Source organism: Tamandua tetradactyla, chromosome 13 (assembly GCF_023851605.1).
Source record: "Tamandua tetradactyla isolate mTamTet1 chromosome 13, mTamTet1.pri, whole genome shotgun sequence".
NCBI classification, from domain to species: Eukaryota; Metazoa; Chordata; class Mammalia; order Pilosa; family Myrmecophagidae; genus Tamandua; species Tamandua tetradactyla.
This window is the reverse complement of record NC_135339.1, coordinates 47,272,571-47,292,842: the sequence shown is the minus strand read 5'-3', so window position 1 is coordinate 47,292,842 and position 20,272 is coordinate 47,272,571. Positions and strand designations below refer to the sequence as shown.

Genomic DNA, 20,272 nt, shown 5'->3' with positions numbered 1-20,272 from the left:
TTCCTCTACCATTTTGGCTTTTGTATTATATATATCATATCTGATTTTCCTTCTTTCTACACTTTACTCCATACCTCTCTCTTCTGTCTTTTCGTATCTGACTCTAGTGCTCCCTTTAGTATTTCTTGCAGAGCTGGTCTCTTGGTCACAAATTCTCTCAGTGACTTTTTGTCTATAAATGTTTTAATTTCTCCTTCATTTTTGAAGGACAATTTTGCTGGATATAGGAGTCTTGGTTGGCAGTTTTTCTCTTTTAGTGATTTAAATATATCATCCCACTGTCTTCTAGCTTCCATGGTTTCTGCTGAGAAATCTACACATAGTCTTATTGGGTTTCCCTTGTATGTGACAGATTGTTTTTCTCTTGCTGCTTTCAAGATCCTCTCTTTCTCTTTGACCTCTGACATTCTAACTAGTAAATGTCTTGGAGAACGCCTATTTGGGTCTATTCTCTTTGGGGTGCGCTGCACTTCTTGGATCTGTATATTTAGGTCTTTCATAAGAGTTGGGAAATTTTCAGTGATAATTTCTTCCATTAGTTTTTCTCCTCCTTTTCCCTTCTCTTCTCCTTCTGGGACACCCACAACACGTATATTTGTGCGCTTCATATTGTCATTCAGTTCCCTGATTCCCTGCTCAAGTTTTTCCATTCTTTTCCCTATAGTTTCTGTTTCTTTTTGGAATTCAGTTGTTCCATCCTCCAGTTCACTAATTGTAGCTTCTGTCTCTTTAGATCTACCATTGTAGGTATCCATTGTTTTTTCCATTTTTTCTTCTTTGTCCTTCACTCCCACAAGTTCTGTGATTTGTTTTTTCAGATTTTCTATTTCTTCTTTTTGTTCAGCCCATATCTTCTTCATGTCCTCCCTCAATTTATTGATTTGGTTTTTGAAGAGTTTTTCCATTTCTGTTCGTATATTCAGCATTAGTTGTCTCAGCTCCTGTATCTCATTTGAACTATTGGTTTGTTCCTTTGACTGGGCCATATCTTCAATTTTCCGAGCGTCATCCATTATTTTCTGCTGGTGTCTGGGCATTTGATCAGATCTCCCTGGGTGTGGGACCCAGCTGGTTGAAAGGTTTTTCTGTGGAATCTCTGGGCTCTGTTTTTCTTTTCCTGCCCAGTAGGTGGCGCTCGTGGCGGTCGTTTGTCTGCGGGGCAGTCGGCCCGGGAAACCGCGCGTGGAGGCGGGGGTCGCTGGCCGTGGCTTGGGGGAGTGCCGGTCCAAATTGCCCAGCTGGCCCGAGACGCCAAGCGTGACGGGAGGGCCCCGCTATCCAATGTTCCCAGTCAGACCGGGGAGCCACGTGCGTGGAGGGGACCCCAGACCCCAGCCACCCCAGCCGGGAAAACGTGCACCCCTCGGGTATCTCACAGCAGTGGATTCTCCCTACCCGTTCAGCCGTTCCAGAATGGGGTACGCTGTCTTTTTTGGTCTCTGTCGTGACTCCGGGAGCTGTTTTGTATTGTTTCTGTTTCTTTAGTTGCTTTTCTGGAGGAGGAACTAAGACCCGCGCGTCTTACTAAGCCGCCATCTTCTCCAGAAGTCCAGCTTCAAATATTTTTAAAACAAATTTCTGAATCTCTCATAAGTCATAGAAGAAATCATATGGAAAATTAGAAAATATTTTGAACTAAATGATAATGAGAACACAACATGCAAAAATGTATAACATGTAGCTAAAGGCAGACTTTAGAGGGAAATTTCTAGTTTTAAGTGCTGATGTGTGTAAAGAAGAATCGATCAATATTGATTACATCAGTCAATATATCCTTCAGGTATATAAATGCAAAAATCTTCAACAAATTATCATCAAATCAAATTTAATAACATATTAAAAGGATAGTGCAACATAACCAAGAGCTTTATTCCTGAAATGTAAGGAAGATTTATCATTCAAAATGCAATCAGTGTAACTCACTACATTAACAGAATAAAGGAGAAAGATCAGGATTATTTCAATAGGTACAGAAAGGGAATTTGACAAAGTTCAATGTCCATACATGTTAAAAACTTTCATCCCAAACGAAGAATAGAAAGGAGCAACTTCGATATGATAAAAGTCATCAACAAAAATCCTACAGCTGTTTTCCTTAATAGTAAAATACTGAACACTATCAGCCTAAGATTGGGAGCAAGGCATGTCTCTTCTCTTACCACTTCTACTCAACATTGCCTTAGTGTCCTACCCATACATTAAAGCAAGAAAAAGAATTAAAAGGCATACATTTTGGGAGGAAGAAATAAAACTGTCTTTATTCACGGTCAACAAAATTATATACATAAAAATTTGTAAAGAATCTACAAAACAACTAGTAATCCCAATAAGTAAATTTAGCAAGATCATAAGAAACAGGTCAAAATACAAAAAATCAATTTATTTCTATATTTTGGCAAAAAGTGTTTAGCAAATGGTGTCCTAAAAATATCACTTATGGTAGCACTGATATATAGATATATAATTTATAATATATATGATACATAGGAGTAAATTAGCAAAAAACATGAAAGTCTATTTATACACCAAATACTACAAATCATTCCTGAGAGAAATTAAAGAAAACCTTAGTAAATGAAAGAAAAAAAAAGAGCAATGTTGAAGCTCACTCTTCCTGGTTTCAAGGCTTACTACAAAGAAACAGTAATCAAGACAGTGTGGGGGGCGGGCCACAGTGGCTCAGCAGGTAAGAGTGCTTGCCTGGCATGCCCGAGGACCCAGGTTCGATTCCCGGTGCCTGCCCATGTTAAAAAAAAAAAAAAAGACAGTGTGGGATTGGGGAGGGATAGATAGATTAATGGAAGAGATTAGAGAGTCTAGAAATAGACCCATGCATATTTATGGTCAATTAATTTTGAACAAAGGTGCTAAGGCAAGTCAGTGGGAGAAAGAAAGTGTTTTAAATAAATGTTGCTGGTACAACTGGACGCTAAAACAATGATGTGAAATGAAGTATATACCTAATTGTAAAAGCTGAAACTATAAAGCTTCTAGAGACAACATAGGAAAACATCTTGTGATCTTGAGGTAGGCAAAAAAGTCTTAGACATGACATAAATGGCAGCAACCATAAAAGAAAAAAAAAAGATAAATTAGACTTCATCAACATTAAAATCTTCTGTTCATTTACTAAAATAACCAGATAAGCCACAGTCCATGAGAAAATACTTGCAACACATATATCTGACAAAGAGCTTCATTCAGAATATATAAAAACACCTACAAATAATAATAAAAAGACAAACCAATTTTTTAAATGGGCAAAAGACTTGAATGGATACTTCTCAAAATAAGATATGTGAATGGTCAACAAGCACATGGAAAGATGTTCAATATCATGGACATATATAACTTCCATCAGGAAAATGGAAGTTAAAACCATAGTAAGATAACCATTTCATACCCACTATAAAGCTAAAATTTAAAAGTGTGGCAATACTTCATGTTGGCAAGGATGTAGAACAACTTGAACACTCATACACTTCTGGTAGAATTGTTGAAAATCTGTTTTTGGCAATTACTTATCAAGTTAAATATGTAACTACCCCGTGACTTAGCAATTCTACTCTTTGATAAAATTACCTAACTATCCAAGAGAAATGAAAATGTATTTTTACAAAACTTTATAACAGTATTATTCATAAAAGCCCCAAACTAGAAAATGCCAAACAACATAAACATGAGAATTGTAATATATTCATAGAATGGAATACTACTCACAATAAAAAAGAATGCACTATGGATACATACAATAACATGCATGAAACTCAAAAACCTTATGTTGAGTGAAAGAAGCCAGACACGAAAGAGTACATAATGTATGAGCTTATTTATATGAAGTTTATGAACAGGCAAAACTAACCCATGGTAGGAAAAAAACCCTATAGGGTTTGCCTGGAAGGAGGACAATTTTCTACAGTATATCTCAATAGGGGTACTGGCTCTATATTTGTATACATTTGTTAAAATTCACTGAATTGCACATTTAAGATTTGTGCATTTTACTGTATTGAGTTTTACCTCAATAAAAAATATATAGCATAAAAAAAAAAAAAGAAAAAGAAAGTAGGTGCCCGTGGAGTAGCACATAGTCAGGCAAGGGCTAGAGAAAGGAGGTCGACCCAGGATTGTTGTAGTTCAATGGCTAACTTGGTTAGTTGTGTCTTGATAAGACCGTTAGCTCATTCTACTTTACCAGAGGATTGGGGTCAGTAAGGAACATGTAGTTTCCATTCTATTCCCAAGGCTGACAAGGTCTGCTGGATCACCTGAGAAATAAGGGCTGGGCCATTACTGGATTGGATGGAGGTGGGTAGTCCAAAGTGGGGAATGATTTGTTTCAGGAAGATGTTAGCCACCACATCAGCAGTCTTCTGTGTAGTAGGGAAAGCTTCTATCCAGCCTGTTAAGGTGTCAATTATAGTTAGTAGGTTTCGTAATTTTTTGTGAGTGGGCATGTGTGTGAAATCAATTTGCCAGTCCTGCCCTGGAAGGTGGCCCCCAGTTGATGGGTTGGGAAAGTGGGGCACAACCCTCCTTGCGGGTTTGTTATTTAACAAGTGGGACAGGAGGAGCAGACCAACATTATGAGGTGAGTTAGGGATGGGTGATGGAATAAGGGCTGGAGGAACCACGTGAGGGCCCTGAGTCCAATATGAAGTGACGAATGTACTTAAGAAAGAATATCGGGGGCCTCTTTGGTTGGAAGAGCCACCTTGTTGTCGAGGAAGATCCAGCCCTCTGGTGTAATAGAGCCTCCCTGTGCAAGGAGATTTTCATGTTCCCTGGAAGAGTAGGCAGGTTGGAGGGAAGGAAGAGTAAAGAAAAGAATCGGTGCTGGAGGGTTTAAAGGTGAGGTCTCTTTGGTCAGTCCTTGCGCAACAGCATCGGCCCAGTTATTTCCGTGGGTGATATCGGAGTTATCTCTTTGTGCCCTTTGCAATGGATGATGGCCACCTGTGAGGGCGATAGAAGTGCTTGAAGCAAGCATTGGATAAGCTTAGCATTAATTACAGGTGAGCCTTTGGTGGTAAGGAACCCTCACTCCTTCCAAATGGCTGAGTGGCAGTGTGCGATTAGGAAAGCATATTTGGAGTCCATGTAGATATTGGCGGATTTGTTTTTGGCTAGGTTGTAAGGCTCTAGTGAGAGCAGTTAGTTCAGCTTTTTGGAATGTGGTTCCCTCTGGGACCCGTACAGCTTCAAGTATTTCTGTGGGAGAAACTATAGCCTGTGAAGCCCTGCGCCATCCCTGTTGGTCTATAATTGAGCTGCCGTCTATAAAAAGGGTGAGATCTGCTTGTGACAGTGGCGTGTCTGAGAGACCCTGGCATGGGGAGGCAAGCTCTTCCATGAATTTGGTGCAAAGGTGAGTGGCTGTGGAGAGGGGCTTGATAGGGGACCGTGAGGGAGGAGAGTAGCAGGGTTGAGGCTCGGCGAGACAGAGTGTGATATCTGAGTTTTCCAGGAAGAGCAAATAAAATTCCTGGAGACGGGAAGGGGTGAGCAGAGAGAGAGATTTATGGGATAAAAGGTCTTGTAGACAATGTGTCAACAGGACTTGGAGAGGCCTACCCAGAGTAAGTTTAAGAGCTTCACACGTTAGGGTAGCAGCTGCAGCCAGTGCTGGGAGACAGGGAAGCCATCCACGGGCAGTGGGGTCCATCTGCTTAGAGAGATAGGCTCTTGGATTATAAATTGGTTCCAGAGGTTGGATTAAGACTCCCACTGCTATTCCTTGCTTTTCATTGGTGAAAAGGAAAAAGGGTTTGTTAGAATTTGGGAGAGTGAGTGGAGGTGATTGAATTAAGGCATCACGGAGAACTGAGAAAGTTTTGGCTATAGTAGAGGGGTCGTCTCGGGTCCCGCGGGCATCCCACCGCTTCGCTAGGAGGGAAAAGCTGGGAACCCAGTGTCGGAAGAACCCTATGAAACCTAGAAAGGACAAAATTTGTTCAGCATTTTCTGGAGGTTGGAGTTCTTGGAGGGCTTGCTGTCTGTCTACTGTTAGGTGTCGGGATGTAGGAGTGAGGCCAAGCCCCAGGTAGGTGACAGTGGAGGAAGAAAGTTGAAATTTGGCGGGTGAGAGTCAATATCCTTTGGCAGTTAAAAAATTCAGTAGGGTGGCTGTAGCGTTTGTGAAAGTTTTTTCAGAAGGGCACCAAACTAACAGGTCATGTACTTACTGGAGAACAATACTGGGAGTTAGATTCCACTCTATTAGGTCCCTGGCTAGGGTTTGGCCAAAGATATGGGGGCTGTCATGAAACCCATGAGGTAATACCATCCATGTAAGTTGTTGGGCTGCTGAAGAGTCCAGGTCTTCCCAGGTAAAGGCAAATAAATTGTAACAGGCAGGGTCTAGAGGGATTGTGAAGAAGGCATCTTTAAGGTCCAGGACAGAATAATGAGTAGTGTGAGGAGGTATGTGTGAGAGAAGAGTATATGGATTGGGAACTACTGGGTGGATGGGGATGACAGCCTTATTAATTAGTCTGAGGTCTTGGACTAAATGGTAAGAACCGTCAGGTTTTTTTGACAGGCAAGATAGGGGTGTTATATGGCAAGTTAGTGGGTATGGGGAGTCCCTTCCCCTTGAGCCAGTTAATGATGGGTTGGAGTCCTTTCCAGTGGGTTATGGAGATGGGAAATTGTGGCCGAGATGGGAATGAGGATGGATCTTTTAGTCAGATGAGAACTGGTTTATGATGGGAAGCTATTAGGGGAGTTGAGGTATTTCATACTTCCGGGTTTACTAGGTGAGGTGGTAGGGGACGAGCGGGAAGGGTGGAATCCCGAGTGGAAGTGGAGGCCACACATAAGGGTAATAGTAAATTTGTTTGAGGTTTTTGTATCCAGTGTAGTGAGGCCCCTAATTTGGCAAGAAGGTCTCGCCCCATTAGTGTGGTGGAGCAAGAAGGTGTGATTAAGAAAGAGTGTATAATGGGGTGGCCTTCTATTAAACATGTAAGTGGTCCAGTGGTTAAGGGGCGTGAAGGATGGCCATCTATGCCCATAACCATGACCTGGGAAGGAAGGAGTTGACCTGAGTAGGAGGGGAGGACGGAGAAGGTAGCCCCTGTGTCCACTAAAAAGGAGGTGGACTTACCTGCTACCTTGATTGTTACCCTCGGCTTGATGAGGGTGATTGGGGTTGCTGAGGCTGGGCATCATCAGTCGTTGGTGGCCAGGCCCAGGACCGCTAGCGGTGGGTCAGGGGTTGGAAGGACGGCCCCTCCACGGCCAGGTGCCGTGGGGCAGTCACTTTTCCAGTGTCCCTTTTTCCCACAGAGGGGGCATGGTCTCTTGGGCGGTCAAGGATTCGGGAAATGGCAGGATCAGTGTCCATCAAGGCCACATTTGAAGCACTTTCCTGGCGGTGGATTAGTCGTAGCCGGCTTCTTCTCCATTGAAGTGGGTTGCAGAGCTGCAATCAGGAATTGGGTTTGTAAGTTTGCCCTTCGGCTGTCCCAGGATTCCTTCTCCGCCCTCTCCAATTCATCAAGAGTATTAAAAATTTTAAAGGCCATGTTTACGAGGTCATGAATAGGGGCCTGAGGGCTGTCCTCAATTTTTCTAAGTTTGCGCCTTATATCTGGAGCCAACTGGGATTGAAAATGTGTGGATAAGATGGTTTTACCAGCTTCCGAGCCAGGGTCTAGGCGGGTATATGGGGAGAGGGTTTCTGTGAGCCGGTTTAGAAAAGCGGCAGGGTTTTCTTCAGGACCTTGAATAATTTCCGTTAGCTTATGAAACTTTATCACTTTGTGGGAAGCTTTCTGCATGCCAGCTATGAGGCATGTAAGCATCTTGTCTTTCCTGATCTGTCCGTTTCTCCCCGCTGGGGTGTCAATCTGATAGTCACACCCTGGCTCTTGATCTGGTGCTGCCTTGGCCCCCACCGGCATGGTGTGGTCGGTTATATGCATTGAAAATGCGGTCTATTTCATCGGTAGTGAGGGAAGAAGAGCAGATTACATGAATGTCATGCCAGGTAAGGTCGTAGGCATTAGCCAGATACTGGAATTCTTTAGTATAGGTAGTTGGGTCGTTGGAGAAGGAGCCCAACCGTTTTTTGATGTGTGAGAGATTGGCCAGGGAGAAGGGAGTGTGTACTCGAATTAGCCCTTCAGGTCCTGCAACTTCCTGGAGGGGACAGAGTAAAGTACTTTTTGAGCGGGTACAGGAGCTTACTGGTGAGAATGGCAGGGCCACTGGGGACAGTGAAGGAGTAGGCGGTGACAGAGGAGCTGGTGAAGAGAGAAGAGGGCACAGTGGTGGTTGGAGAGTCGCTGGAATAGAAGGAGGTAGGGAAGGATAAGATGGCGGTTGGGGAACCGCTAGAGCAGAAGGGGAAAGAAGAGGACAAGATGGCGGTTGGAGTGCTACTGGTGAAGGAGAGAGAGAGAAGGACAAGATGGCGGCTGGAATGCCACTGGGGCGGAAGGAGGAAGTGAAGGACAAGATGGCGGCTGAGGTGCTGCTGGAGTAGAAGGAGGAGGTGAAGGACAAGATAGCGGTGGGAGGGCTGCCGGTGGAGAAGGAAGAAGAAGAGGGCAAGATGGCAGTGGGAGAACTGCTGGCAGAGAAGGGGAAAGAGGAGGGCAAGATGGCGGTGGGAGAGCTGCCGGTGGGAGAGGAGGGTAGAGCCAGGGAGGAGAGGATAGTTTCCCTAAATGCGGTGGAGGCCCTGGTCATTTAAAGGAAGATGAATCGAGGGGGTTGGAAAGGGAGGAAGTTTCATCGGATTGTTTGTGTAGAAGTGGGGATTTGGGAGTTTCTCTGGCTAGAAGAACCTGAGCCGTAGAGCAGGAAGTACAAAGGGAGCACAGAAGAAAAAAAACCTGGACATAAGGAATTTCGGCCCATTTGTCATTCCTCTGGCAGAAGTTGCGGAGGTTTGTAAGGATATTAAAATCGAAAGTCCCATCCTCAGGCCAATTAGAATCATTATCCAACTGATATTGGGGCCAAGCCTTTTTACAAAAGTAAGTGAGGCGTTTTGGCCGGATGTCTGGAAGTAAATCCAGTGTGGATATGTTTAGCAGAAGACAACCCAGAGGAGTATAAGGCTTGGTTTTTGAGGATTTATTGCGCATACTGATGGGTCTCTGAGGATAAAGGACTGGCCCAGGGGGTGTCGGCGTCCCAACGCCTTGAGAGAGTCTTCGAAGCTCTTACAAGTGGGGGCTCGTCTCCCCAGGGGACGTCTTACCATGGTTTGAGCCCCTTTCAGGTCCTGGACCTGAATTTGGGAGGGAAACAAGAAGTGGGGCATCCCCACAACTTTTTGAGTCCCAGGAAGGGAGTGAGGCTTGTGGGCATCCCCGTTCACCTCAGCCCTCAGAAGAGAACCTGACGTGAATTCACGATTTTTGGAGAGTAATTAACGGACAGGCTGTCTTGGAATGGTGAGACCTGACAGCAGAGCTAGGAGGAAAGGGACATACCCAATCTGTGGTGGATGTAGCGGCGGGCCAAAGGATCCCTTGTCACTGGCTATGTGAAGGAAGGAGGGGAGAGGAAGCCAGGGTGCCCCTGGCCAGGCAGGTAGCACCCGCGCCCCTCTCCGGGTTTTGGCACCAAGATGAAAGGTTTAGGAGGTGAAAGAGTGAGAAAGAAGGAAGGTAGACCAGGAAATTTAAAGTGGGCGGGTTTATTTGGTGCGCTCCCGGGCAGAGCTCACCGAACCCAAGATGGAGAGAGGTGAGTCTGCGCGTGGGCAGCTTTTAAGGATGGAGGTCAGGTGACGTCCAGAAGGGGCGGTTCATTAGTTCCGGAAGGCATGTTCGAAGGGGTGACACAGCCTCTGCAGCTCAAGTTGCAGTGCCCTTCCCCGTTCCCCTGACCTAACAATAGCCTTCCAGTTTACAAGAATCAGAGAGAAATTTGAAAACAGGAGAAGCTGTCAACAGAATAAGACAAAGAAAATCAATACGTTTTTTGGTCATACTGTCCTCCACTGTGTCCAGCAAATAGAGAAAACAAAGGAGCTAAGTAAAGGTTACAGTAAGAAGACAGGGAGCAAACTCAATGAGTAGCACTTTTGTACTGTGAATCTTTGCTGAGTCTAATTTTTAAAGCTGTTGCTTCTGTGGTTTGACTTTTAGTGTTTTATTTTTATCATATTATTGAACTTCTGAAAGCCAGAGGTTGTCAAAAATTTCCCACCTCTGTCCATGTGTTCTTTTTTTTTTAAATAATTAAAAAAAATTAACTAACACAACATTTAGAAATTATTCCATTCTACATATACAATCAGTAATTCTTAATATCATCACATAGATGTATGATCATCATTTCTTAGTACATTTGCATCGATTTAGAAAAAGAAATAGCAAGACAACAGAAAAAGAAATAAAATGATAATAGAAAAAAATAAAAATAAAAAATATATATAAAAAAACAAAAAAACAAAAAAAAACTATAGCTCAGATGCAGCTTCATTCAATGTTTTAACGTAATTACATTACAATTAGGTAGTATTGTGCTGTCCATTTTTGAGTTTTTGTATCCAGTCCTGTTGCACAGTCTGCATCCCTTCAGCTCCAATTACCCATTATCTTACCCTATTTCTGACTCCTGATGGTCTCTGTTACCAATGACATATTCCAAGTTTATTCTCTAATATTAGTTCACATCAGTGGGACCATACAGTATTTGTCCTTTAGTTTTTGGCTAGTCTCACTCAGCATAATGTTCTCTAGGTCTATCCATGTTATTACATGCTTCATAAGTTTATTCTGTCTTAAAGCTGCATAATATTCCATCGTATGTATATACCACCATTTGTTTAGCCACTTGTCTGTTGATGGACATTTTGGCTGTTTCCATCTCTTTGCAATTGTAAATAATGCTGCTATAAACATTGGTGTGCAAATGTCTGTTTCTGTCTTTGCCGTTAAGTCCTTTGAGTAGATACCTAGCTATGGTATTGCTGGGTTGTATGGCAATTCTATATTCAGCTTTTTGAGGAACCGCCAAACTGCCTTCCACAGTGGTTGCACCATTTGACATTCCCACCAACAGTGGATAAGTGTGCCTCTTTCTCCGCATCCTCTCCAGCACTTGTCATTTTTTGTTTTGTTGATCATGGCCATTTTGGTGGGTGTGAGATGATATCTCATTGTGGTTTTGATTTGCATTTCTCTAATGGCCAGGGACATTGAGCATCTCTTCATGTGTCTTTTGGCCATTTGTATTTCCTCTTCTGAGAGGTGTCTGTTAAAGTCTTTTTCCCATTTTGTAATTGGGTTGGCTGTCTTTTTGTTGTTGAGTTGAACAATCTCTATAAATTCTGGATGCTAGACCTTTATCTGATATATCATTTCCAAATATTGTCTCCCATTGTGTAGGCTGTCTTTCTACTTTCTTTTTTTTTTTTTTTGAAATTGTTTATTTTAAAATTACTGTCCCAACAAACCATGAAACACTCAGATGTTACTTTATGGATTTTCATTGAAAACATACTGCATTATAAATGGAACTTCAAAATTAGACATAGACTTGATCAAAATCTAAGGTCAATATTATTTAAGGACAACATAAAAATGGATAGGAAAGTTTCATTTGGTGAGGTCAATCTAAAGGATGCAAAATCATGTTATGTTGGATGTTGTAAAAGGTGGTAACCTTGTTGTGCTTTTTTTGATTCAACTAAGGTACATACCAAACCCTTAGGTTTTATATAGCTGTCAAACTCCCACCTGGAAGGGATAGTTTTCTATTTTACATCTAACTTTACTTTAAATAACTGAAGTGCAAGGCAACAGTTATTTAAAAGAATTTAACAGTCGAATAACAGCAATACCATTTAGTATATAAAAAATAAAACTAGTGGTGGATCTGGTTATCTGGGGGTGTAGGGCATGTGGGAATTTTCTCTATGGGGTTTATATTATTTGTATAGCTGTCTTATAAGTTTGAAATTATTTCCAAATAAAAAACTAAAAAAAAAAACCCAAAAAACTAGGACAGTGATAGTTGAATAATGTCTGAAAAATATACAAATGGGAAAATAACCACTGTACACAATTTGGAGGTTGTAAAAGTGATCAATCACTCATAAGGTTGAACAGTGCAAGACATGCTTTTCCAGTTACAAGCTCAAAAGAGGAGTGCAAAAAAAAATTAAAGCTTTTGTTTAAAATTGTAAGTTAAGGAAAACTTGAAATTTAAATTAAAAAAAAAAAGCTTTTCTCAGGTCACCTTGCCCCCCAAAATGATCAAAATCATTTTCATAGTACAATTTCCTTCAATGAAGTTTGCTTCAATTGCAAAGCTGCATCCCTCAAGTCCTGTTGCCTACTCAATCACCACATCTGACCAATAAGCAACAAAGTGAATAAAAAACAGTACTAGTTCCCAGAAGTCTGATAGTGATATAAACAGCCTTGGAATTTGGGGTTCTGCCTTAGCCAGTGTACTTGAACCCTACAGAGAATAAAGTGATGGGATTCAATATTCTCTTGCCCTGTAAAACTGGAGGGCAAATGGACCAACAATTTCCTCTCTAGGGGCACCCTGTTGTGGTGAAAGATGCTAAGCGCTTAAATAATCTAAGAAGCTGCTCTATAAAGTAGAGAAGTAGAAGTTCATATCCATACCAGCGCAAGAGCTTAAGTGAGCTGACTAGGCAATGCATGCATCCATCCATGCAAATGTAGGACATGGCCCCAAAAGACATATGAAAACATGTATATTACAACTGGGTAAGTCCCTTACCAGTAGTTTATAAAAATATATAGTCAATACTGTAGAGGCCCCTTCTACAGTCAATACTATGAAAGTCCATTTTAGTTACCCATTACTTCAATACCAAAAAGCATTAACTACTTTTCAGACATTCCAGACAAAGGTCACTTATAACAAAAAGTCAACTTTTTTTTTTAAAACAGGATAGTGTCCATTTAAAAAGTAGGTCTTCCTTTCAAGTGAACAGGACATTTTCTGTATTTAAACTTAACTTCTAGTCTGTCAAGACTGGGTTTAAGATCCTTATGTAATGTGCATATATGCAGAAACAAATAAATTTACTTTAAACATTATCTGCACAGGAAAAAAGTTACTCCTCAAAACATGATGGAACAGGTCTGGTTAGTACAAATCTATTGCAAAATAAAAAGATGCTGTGCATCAGTACAACCAGGAGAAGCGGGAAAAGAATGTCCCAATTGTGAGAGTTCAAGTTAAATTGTGTTCCAAAAGCCTAGACGCCTAAGGGGACACTGCGTTGCTCAGTGCCCTGATATGCATAACTGCTTAAGCAACTACGCCACCTCTTCCTCTGGTTTTAGAACCACATTCCAATTTACTTTCTATTCTGAAGACGTTTAGATTTCCTAAGAGTGTCTATAGCTTCCACTGCCTTTTTTCGTTTCCGAGGAGATTCCTCATTCTGCCCAGATCCTGAGGAGTTTCCTACTGCGCTTTCCATTACTTCTCTCAGTTTGCGTTCCAGCTCTGCCAACCGTGCATTCTTTTCACCTATGATCTGGGTCTGCTCTAGCAGTTTCTGGTCCTGGTCTTGAAGCTGTTTCTGCTGTTCTTGCACTTTGGTGCGAAGCTCAGAAATTTCACACCTGAGAACAGTCACACCAGCACCATTTGTTTTAACCTGCTGCTGGAGTTTGGTAACCTCTTGTCTTGAAGGGTTCTGCTTGAAGAACAGCTGCATTGTTGTAAGAGCTGCAGAAGGTCCTGGGACTGGAGGAGAGCCCATGAGTCTTCCAGATACATCTGATCCTGGTAATTTCCTCTTTAGAATTGGAACAATTTTCTCGTCAAAGTATTCCATTGCCATGGAGGAAATATCCCTTAACTCTTGAAGTACTTCATGAGCTCGTTGAGGGGATCTGGTAGAATTGACATATCTCAACACTCGATAAATTTCATCAATCACCTTTCCTGGGATGAAGCAACAGAGGTTGGAATCCACATACTTCAGGAAAGTCATATTTAACAATGATAGTCTTGTTTCAACAGCAGCAAGGATATCTGCATGACAAGCTAATGAATGGTTTCTCCTTTCTGACTCTCTCCTTGGGAGTTGTGCTTTCACCTGTTTCTGACATAGATTATGGTATCTCTCAACTTCAGAAATCCCTGATTCAACATTCTCTGGCAGACCAAGTCCATTCTTTTACAAACCAGGCGGAGCTGGCTAATTTCATCGTAGGACATAAAGCTGAGGATGTTCTCGATGGCTACGATGGGCAGCGCTACCAGCGTGTTGTTTTGAGGCAGCTGGTCCGGAGCCAGGGCCGGGGCTTGGGGCACCTGGGACACCGGCTGCGGGGGCTGTGGGGGGTGGTGGGGGGGGCTGTCGCTGAGCAGAGCCGGCGGCCGAAGAGGAGCAGCCGTCGCCGTGGCCGCTGCCTCCGTCCTCGGCCATTCGCTCCTCCGACGCCGCCACCATCTTGGGGGTTTGATTCCTCCTTTCTACTTTCTTGATGAAGTTCTTTGATGCACAAAAGTGTTTAATTTTGAGGAGCTCCCATTTCTTTCTTTCTTTCTTCAGTGCTCTTGCTTTAGGTTTAAGGTCCATAAAACCGCCTCCAATTGTAAGATTCATAAGATATCTCCCTACATTTTCTTCTAACTGTATTATGGTCTTAGACCTAATGTTTAGATCTTTGATCCATTTTGAGTTAACTTTTGTATAGGGTGTGAGATATGGGTCCTCTTTCATTCTTTTGCATATGGATATCCAGTTCTCTAGGCACCATTTATTGAAGAGACTGTTCTGTCCCAGGTGAGTTGGCTTGACTGCTTTATCAAAGATCAAATGTCCATAGATGAGAGGGTCTATATCTGAGCACTCTATTTGATTCCATTGGTTGATATATCTATCTTTATGCCAGTACCATGATGTTTTGACCACTGTGGCTTCATAATATGCCTTAAAGTCCGGCAGCGTGAGACCTCCAGCTTCGTTTTTTTTCCTCAAGATACTTTTAGCAATTCGGGGCACACTACCCTTCCAGATAAATTTGCTTATTGGTTTTTCTATTTCTGAAAAATAAGTTGTTGGGATTTTGATTGATATTGCGTTGAATCTGTAAATCAATTTAGGTAGAATTGTTATTTAGTCTTCCAATCCATGAACATGGTATGCCCTTCCATCTGTTTAGGTCTTCTGTGATTTCTTTTAACAGTTTTTTGTAGTTTTCTTTGTATAGGTCTTTTGTCTCTTTAGTTAAATTTATTCCTAAGTATTTTATTCTTTTAATTGCAATTGTAAATGGAATTCGTTTCTTGATTTCCCCCTCAGCTTGTTCATTGCTAGTGTATAGAAACACTACAGATGTTTGAATGTTGATCTTGTAACTTACTACTTTGCTGTACTCGTTTATTAGCTCTAGTAGTTTTGCTGTGGATTTTTCAGGGTTTTCGACGTATAGTATCATATCATCTGCAAACAGTGATAGTTTTACTTCTTCCTTTCCAATTTTGATGCCTTGTATTTCTTTTTCTTGTCTAATTGCTCTGGCTAGAACTTCCAACACGATGTTGAATAACAGTGGTGATAATGGACATCCTTGTCTTGTTCCTGATCTCAGGGGAAAGTTTTCAATTTTTCCCCATTGAGGATGATATTAGCTGTGGGTTTTTCATATATTCCCTCTATCATTTTAAGGAAGTTCCCTTGTATTCCTATCCTTTGAAGTGTTTTCAACAGGAAAGGATGTTGAATCTTGTCAATGGATTCTCTGCATCAATTGAGATGATCGTGTGATTTTTCTGCTTTGATTTGTTGATATGGTGTATTACATTAATTGACTTTCTTATGTTGAACCATCCTTGCATACCTGGGATGAATCCTACTTGGTCATGATGTATAATTCTTTTAATGTGCTGCTGGATTCGATTTGCTAGAATTTTGTTGAGGATTTTTGCATCTATATTCATTAGAGAGATTGGTCTGTAGTTTTCTTTTTTTGTAATATCTTTGCCTGGTTTTGGTATGAGGGTGATGTTGGCTTCATAGAATGAATTAGGTAGCTTTCCCTCCACTTCAATTGTTTTGAAGAGTTTGAGCAGAGTTGGTACTAATTCTTTCTGGAATGTTTGGTAGAATTCACATATGAAGCCGTCTGGTCCTGGACTTTTCTGTTTGGGAAGCTTTTGAATGACTGATTCAATTTCTTTACTTGTGATTGGTTTGTTGAGGTCATCTATGTCTTCTTGAGTCAAAGTTGGTTGTTCATGCCTTTCTAGGAACTTGTCCATTTCATCTACATTGTTGTATTTATTAGCATAAATTTGTTCATAGTATCCTGTTATTACCTCCATTATTTCTGTGAGGTCAGTGGTTATGTCTCCTCTTCCATTTCTGATCTTATTTATTTGCATCCTCTCTCTTCTTCTTTTTGTCAAACTTGCTAAGGGCCCATCAATCTTGTTGATTTTCTCATAGAACCAACTTCTGGTCTTATTGATTTTCTCTATTGTTTTCATGTTCTCAATTTCATTTATTTCTGCTCTAATCTTTGTTATTTCTTTCCTTTTGCTTGCTTTGTGGTTAGTTTGCTGTTCTTTCTCCAGTTCTTCCAAGTGGACAGTTAATTCCCGAATTTTTGCCCTTTCTTCTTTTTTGATATAGGCATTTAGGGCAATAAATTTCCCTCTTAGCACTGCCTTTGCTGCGTCCCTTAGGTTTTGATATGTTGTGTTTTCATTTTCATTCACCTCGAGATATTTACTAATTTCTCTTGTAATTTCTTCCTTGACCCACTGGTTGTTTAAGAGTGTTTTGTTGAGCCTCCACGTATTTGTGAATTTTCTGGCACTCTGCCTATTATTGATTTCCATCTTCATTCCTTTATGATCCAAGAAAGTGTTGTGTATGATTTCAATCTTTTTAAATTTGTTGAGACTTGCTTTGTGACCCAGCATATGGTCTATCTTTGAGAATGATCCATGAGCACTTGAGAAAAAGGTGTATCCTGCTGTTGTGGGATGTAATGTCCTATAAATGTCTGTTAAGTCTAGCTCATTTATTGTAATATTCAAATTCTCTATTTCTTTATTGATCCTCTGTCTAGATGTTCTGTCCATTGATGAGAGTGGGGAATTGAAGTCTCCAACTATTATGGTAGATGTGTCTATTTCCCTTTTAGTAATTGCAGTGTATTCATCACGTATTTTAGGGCATTCTGATTTGGTGCATAAATATTTATGATTGTTATGTCTTCTTGTTGAATTGTTCCTTTTATTAGTAGATAGTATCCTTCTTTGTCTCTTTTTAACTGTTTTACATTTGAAGTCTAATTTGTTGGATATTAGTATAGCCACTCCTGCTCTTTTCTGGTTGTTATTTGCATGAAATATCTTTTCCCAACTTTTCACTTTCAACCTATGTTCATCTTTGGGTCTTAGATGTGTTTCCTTTAGACAGCATATAGAAGGATCCTGTTTTTTAATCCATTCTGCCAGTCTATGTCTTTTGATTGGGGAATTCAGTCCATTAACATTTAGTGTTATTAATGTTTGGATAATACTTTCCTCTACCATTTTGCCTTTTGTATTATATATATCATATCTGATTTTCCTTCTTTCTACACTCTTCTCCATACCTCTCTCTTCTGTCTTTTCATATCTGACTCTAGTGCTCCCTTTAGTATTTCTTGCAGAGCTGATCTCTTGGTCACAAATTCTCTCAGTGACTTTTTGTCTGAAAATGTTTTAATTTCTCCCTTATTTTTGAAGGATAATTTTGCTGGATATAGAAGTCTTGGTTGGCAGGTTTTCTCTTTTAGTAATTTAAATATATCATCCCACTGTCTTCTAGCTTTCATGGTTTCTGCTGAGAAATCTACACATAGTCTTATTGGGTTTCCCTTGTATGTGATGGATTGTTTTTCTCTTGTTGCTTTCAAGATCTTCTCTTTCTCTTTGACCTCTGACATTCTAACTAGTAAGTGTCTTAGAGAAACGCCTATTTGGATCTGTTCTCTTTGGGGTGCACTGCACTTCTTGGATCTGTAATTTTAGGTCTTTCATAAGAGTTGGGATATTTTCAGTGCTAATTTCTTCCATTAGTTTTTCTCCTCCTTTTCCCTCCTCTTCTCCTTCTGGGACACCCACAACACGTATATTTGTGCGCTTCATATTATCATTCAATTCCCTGAGCCCCTGCTCAAATTTTTCCATTCTTTTCCCTATGGTTTCTGTTTCTTTTTGGATTTCAGATGTTCCATCCTCCAGTTCACTAATTCTGTCTCTTGAAATCTACCATTGTAGATTTCCATTGTTTTTTCTTCTCTTCTACTGTATCTTTCATTCCCATAAGTTCTGTGATTTGTTTTTTCAGACTTTCCATTTCTTCTTTTTGTTCATCCCTTGCCTTCTTCATGTCCTCCCTCAATTTATTGATTTGGTTTTTGAAGAGGTTTTCCATTTCTGTTCGTATATTCAGAATTAGTTGTCTCAGTTCCTGCATCTCATTTTAACTATTGGTTTGTTCCTTTGACTGGGCCATATCTTCAATTTTCCTGGTGTGATTTGTTATTTTTTGCTGGCGTCTGGGCATTTAATCAGATTTCCCTGAGTGTGGGACCCAGCAGGTTGAAAGACTTTCCTGTGAAGTCTCTGGGCTGTGTTTTTCTTATCCTGCCCAGTATGTGGTGCTTTTCTGTCTTCGGGTCCCACCAACAAAAGATGTTGTGGCTCCTTTAACTTTGGAAGACTCTCACTGCTGAGTGTGTGGTGGAGACAGAGGAAAGCTTGTAGGTTGGTTTTAATGGCTTCAAATTGTGAAGTAAGTCCTGGGATCTGAATTCCTTGAGAGAGGGATTCCACCCGAGTTGCGTTTCACCCCTCCCGCGGGGAAGATTCAGGTGGTAGAGAGCCCTGAAAGCAGCCTGTTTCTGCATTCGGGGCAGTTGCAACCTGTGTAATCCCAGCGCTGAGCCCAGAGGCAATGAAGCCTCCGTAGAAACAGCCGCAGAAGGCTCTGTTTCGCCCCCTTTCCTCTTTTTCAGTTAGCCCAATAGGCGACTTCAGCCTTGATCCGTTTCACCTGAGCTGAGGGCCTGTTTTTAGTAGTCAGAAGTTGTTCCTTAATGCCACTATTGGTGTTAGGTTGGACTCAGCCTCTACTACTGTTGGAGACTCTTTCCTTTCCCTCCAGGAAGTCGCCTGTGGGGGAGGGGTGCCGGCCGCCGCGGCTTGGGAAACTGCTGATCCAAGGCTCCCAGCCGCCCGGGAAGCCGCATGTGTGGGAGGGGCGTCGGTCGCTGGCTGCCGCAGCTTGGGGAACGACTGATCCGAGGCTCCCAGCCGGCCCGGGAAGCCGCGTGTTTGGGAGGGGCGCCGGTTGCCGACCGCTGCGGCTTGGGGAACCACTGATCCGCAGCTCCCAGCCGGCCCAGGAAGCTGCGTGTGCGGGAGGGGCGCCGGTCGCCGGCCGCCGCGGCTTGGGTAACCGCCGATCCGAGGCTCCCAGCTGGCCCGGGAAGCCGAATGTGTGGGAGTGGCACCGGTCGTGCCGCCGCGGCTTGGGGAACCGCCAATCCGAGGCTCCCAGCCGGCCCAGGAAGCCACGGGTGGGGGAGGGGCGCTGGCCTCCGTGGGTTGGGGAACTGCTTATCCGAAGCTCCCCGCCAGCCTAGGAAGCCGCCCGTGAGGGAGGGGCACCGGCCGCCAGCCGCCACGGCTTGGGGAACTTGCCTCTCCGAGTCTCTCAGCCGGACCGGGAAGGAGGGAGGGAGGGGCACCGGCCACCAGCCGCCGCGGCCTGGGAAAGCCCGCGCCGCTCGGGGACCTCACCGCAGCGGAGTCTCGTAGCCGGTCCAGCCATTCCAGATTGGGGTACACTGTGTTTTCGGTCTCTGTCGTGGCTCTGGGAGCTGTTCTGTACTGTTTCTAGTTATTTAGTAGTTGTTCTGGAGGAGGAACTAAGATGCGCGCACCTTACTAAGCCGCCATCTTCTCTGGAATCTCCTGTCCATGTGTTCTTGATTGTACATAAGAACTTAAGCAGAAAAGGCACTTATAAAAGCCTATCCAGCAGTTGCCAGAGTAGGCTAGGTTGCCAGAATGACACCATGAGGCACCACCTGGGCACAGGGGACTCCTGTGAAAATGACCTTGCTGACACTATCTGGACACTGAATGTACAGTTATCTTGACATTTCTTAACTGCATTCTCCTCTGCCTCTGTTTCTTTGTGTTGCTTGTCCAACCCCTGGTGACATGTGCACAGATGAGGTGCCAGGGGTGGAGAAAATGATTTTCTCAGCTTCTGTAATGGGGCAGGCTCCCCTCCACC

General features: G+C 42.4%; 1 protein-coding gene and 1 pseudogene across 16 annotated transcripts in view; one reads left to right on the top strand and one right to left on the bottom strand.

Annotated features, from left to right (window-relative positions):
- Window positions 1-20,272, top strand: part of SGMS1 (sphingomyelin synthase 1) — a 485,077-nt gene that overhangs the window by 111,060 nt on the left and 353,745 nt on the right. The gene's annotated exons all lie outside the window — the stretch shown is intronic.
- LOC143653929 (F-box only protein 28 pseudogene) lies at window positions 12,643-14,416 on the bottom strand (annotated as a pseudogene).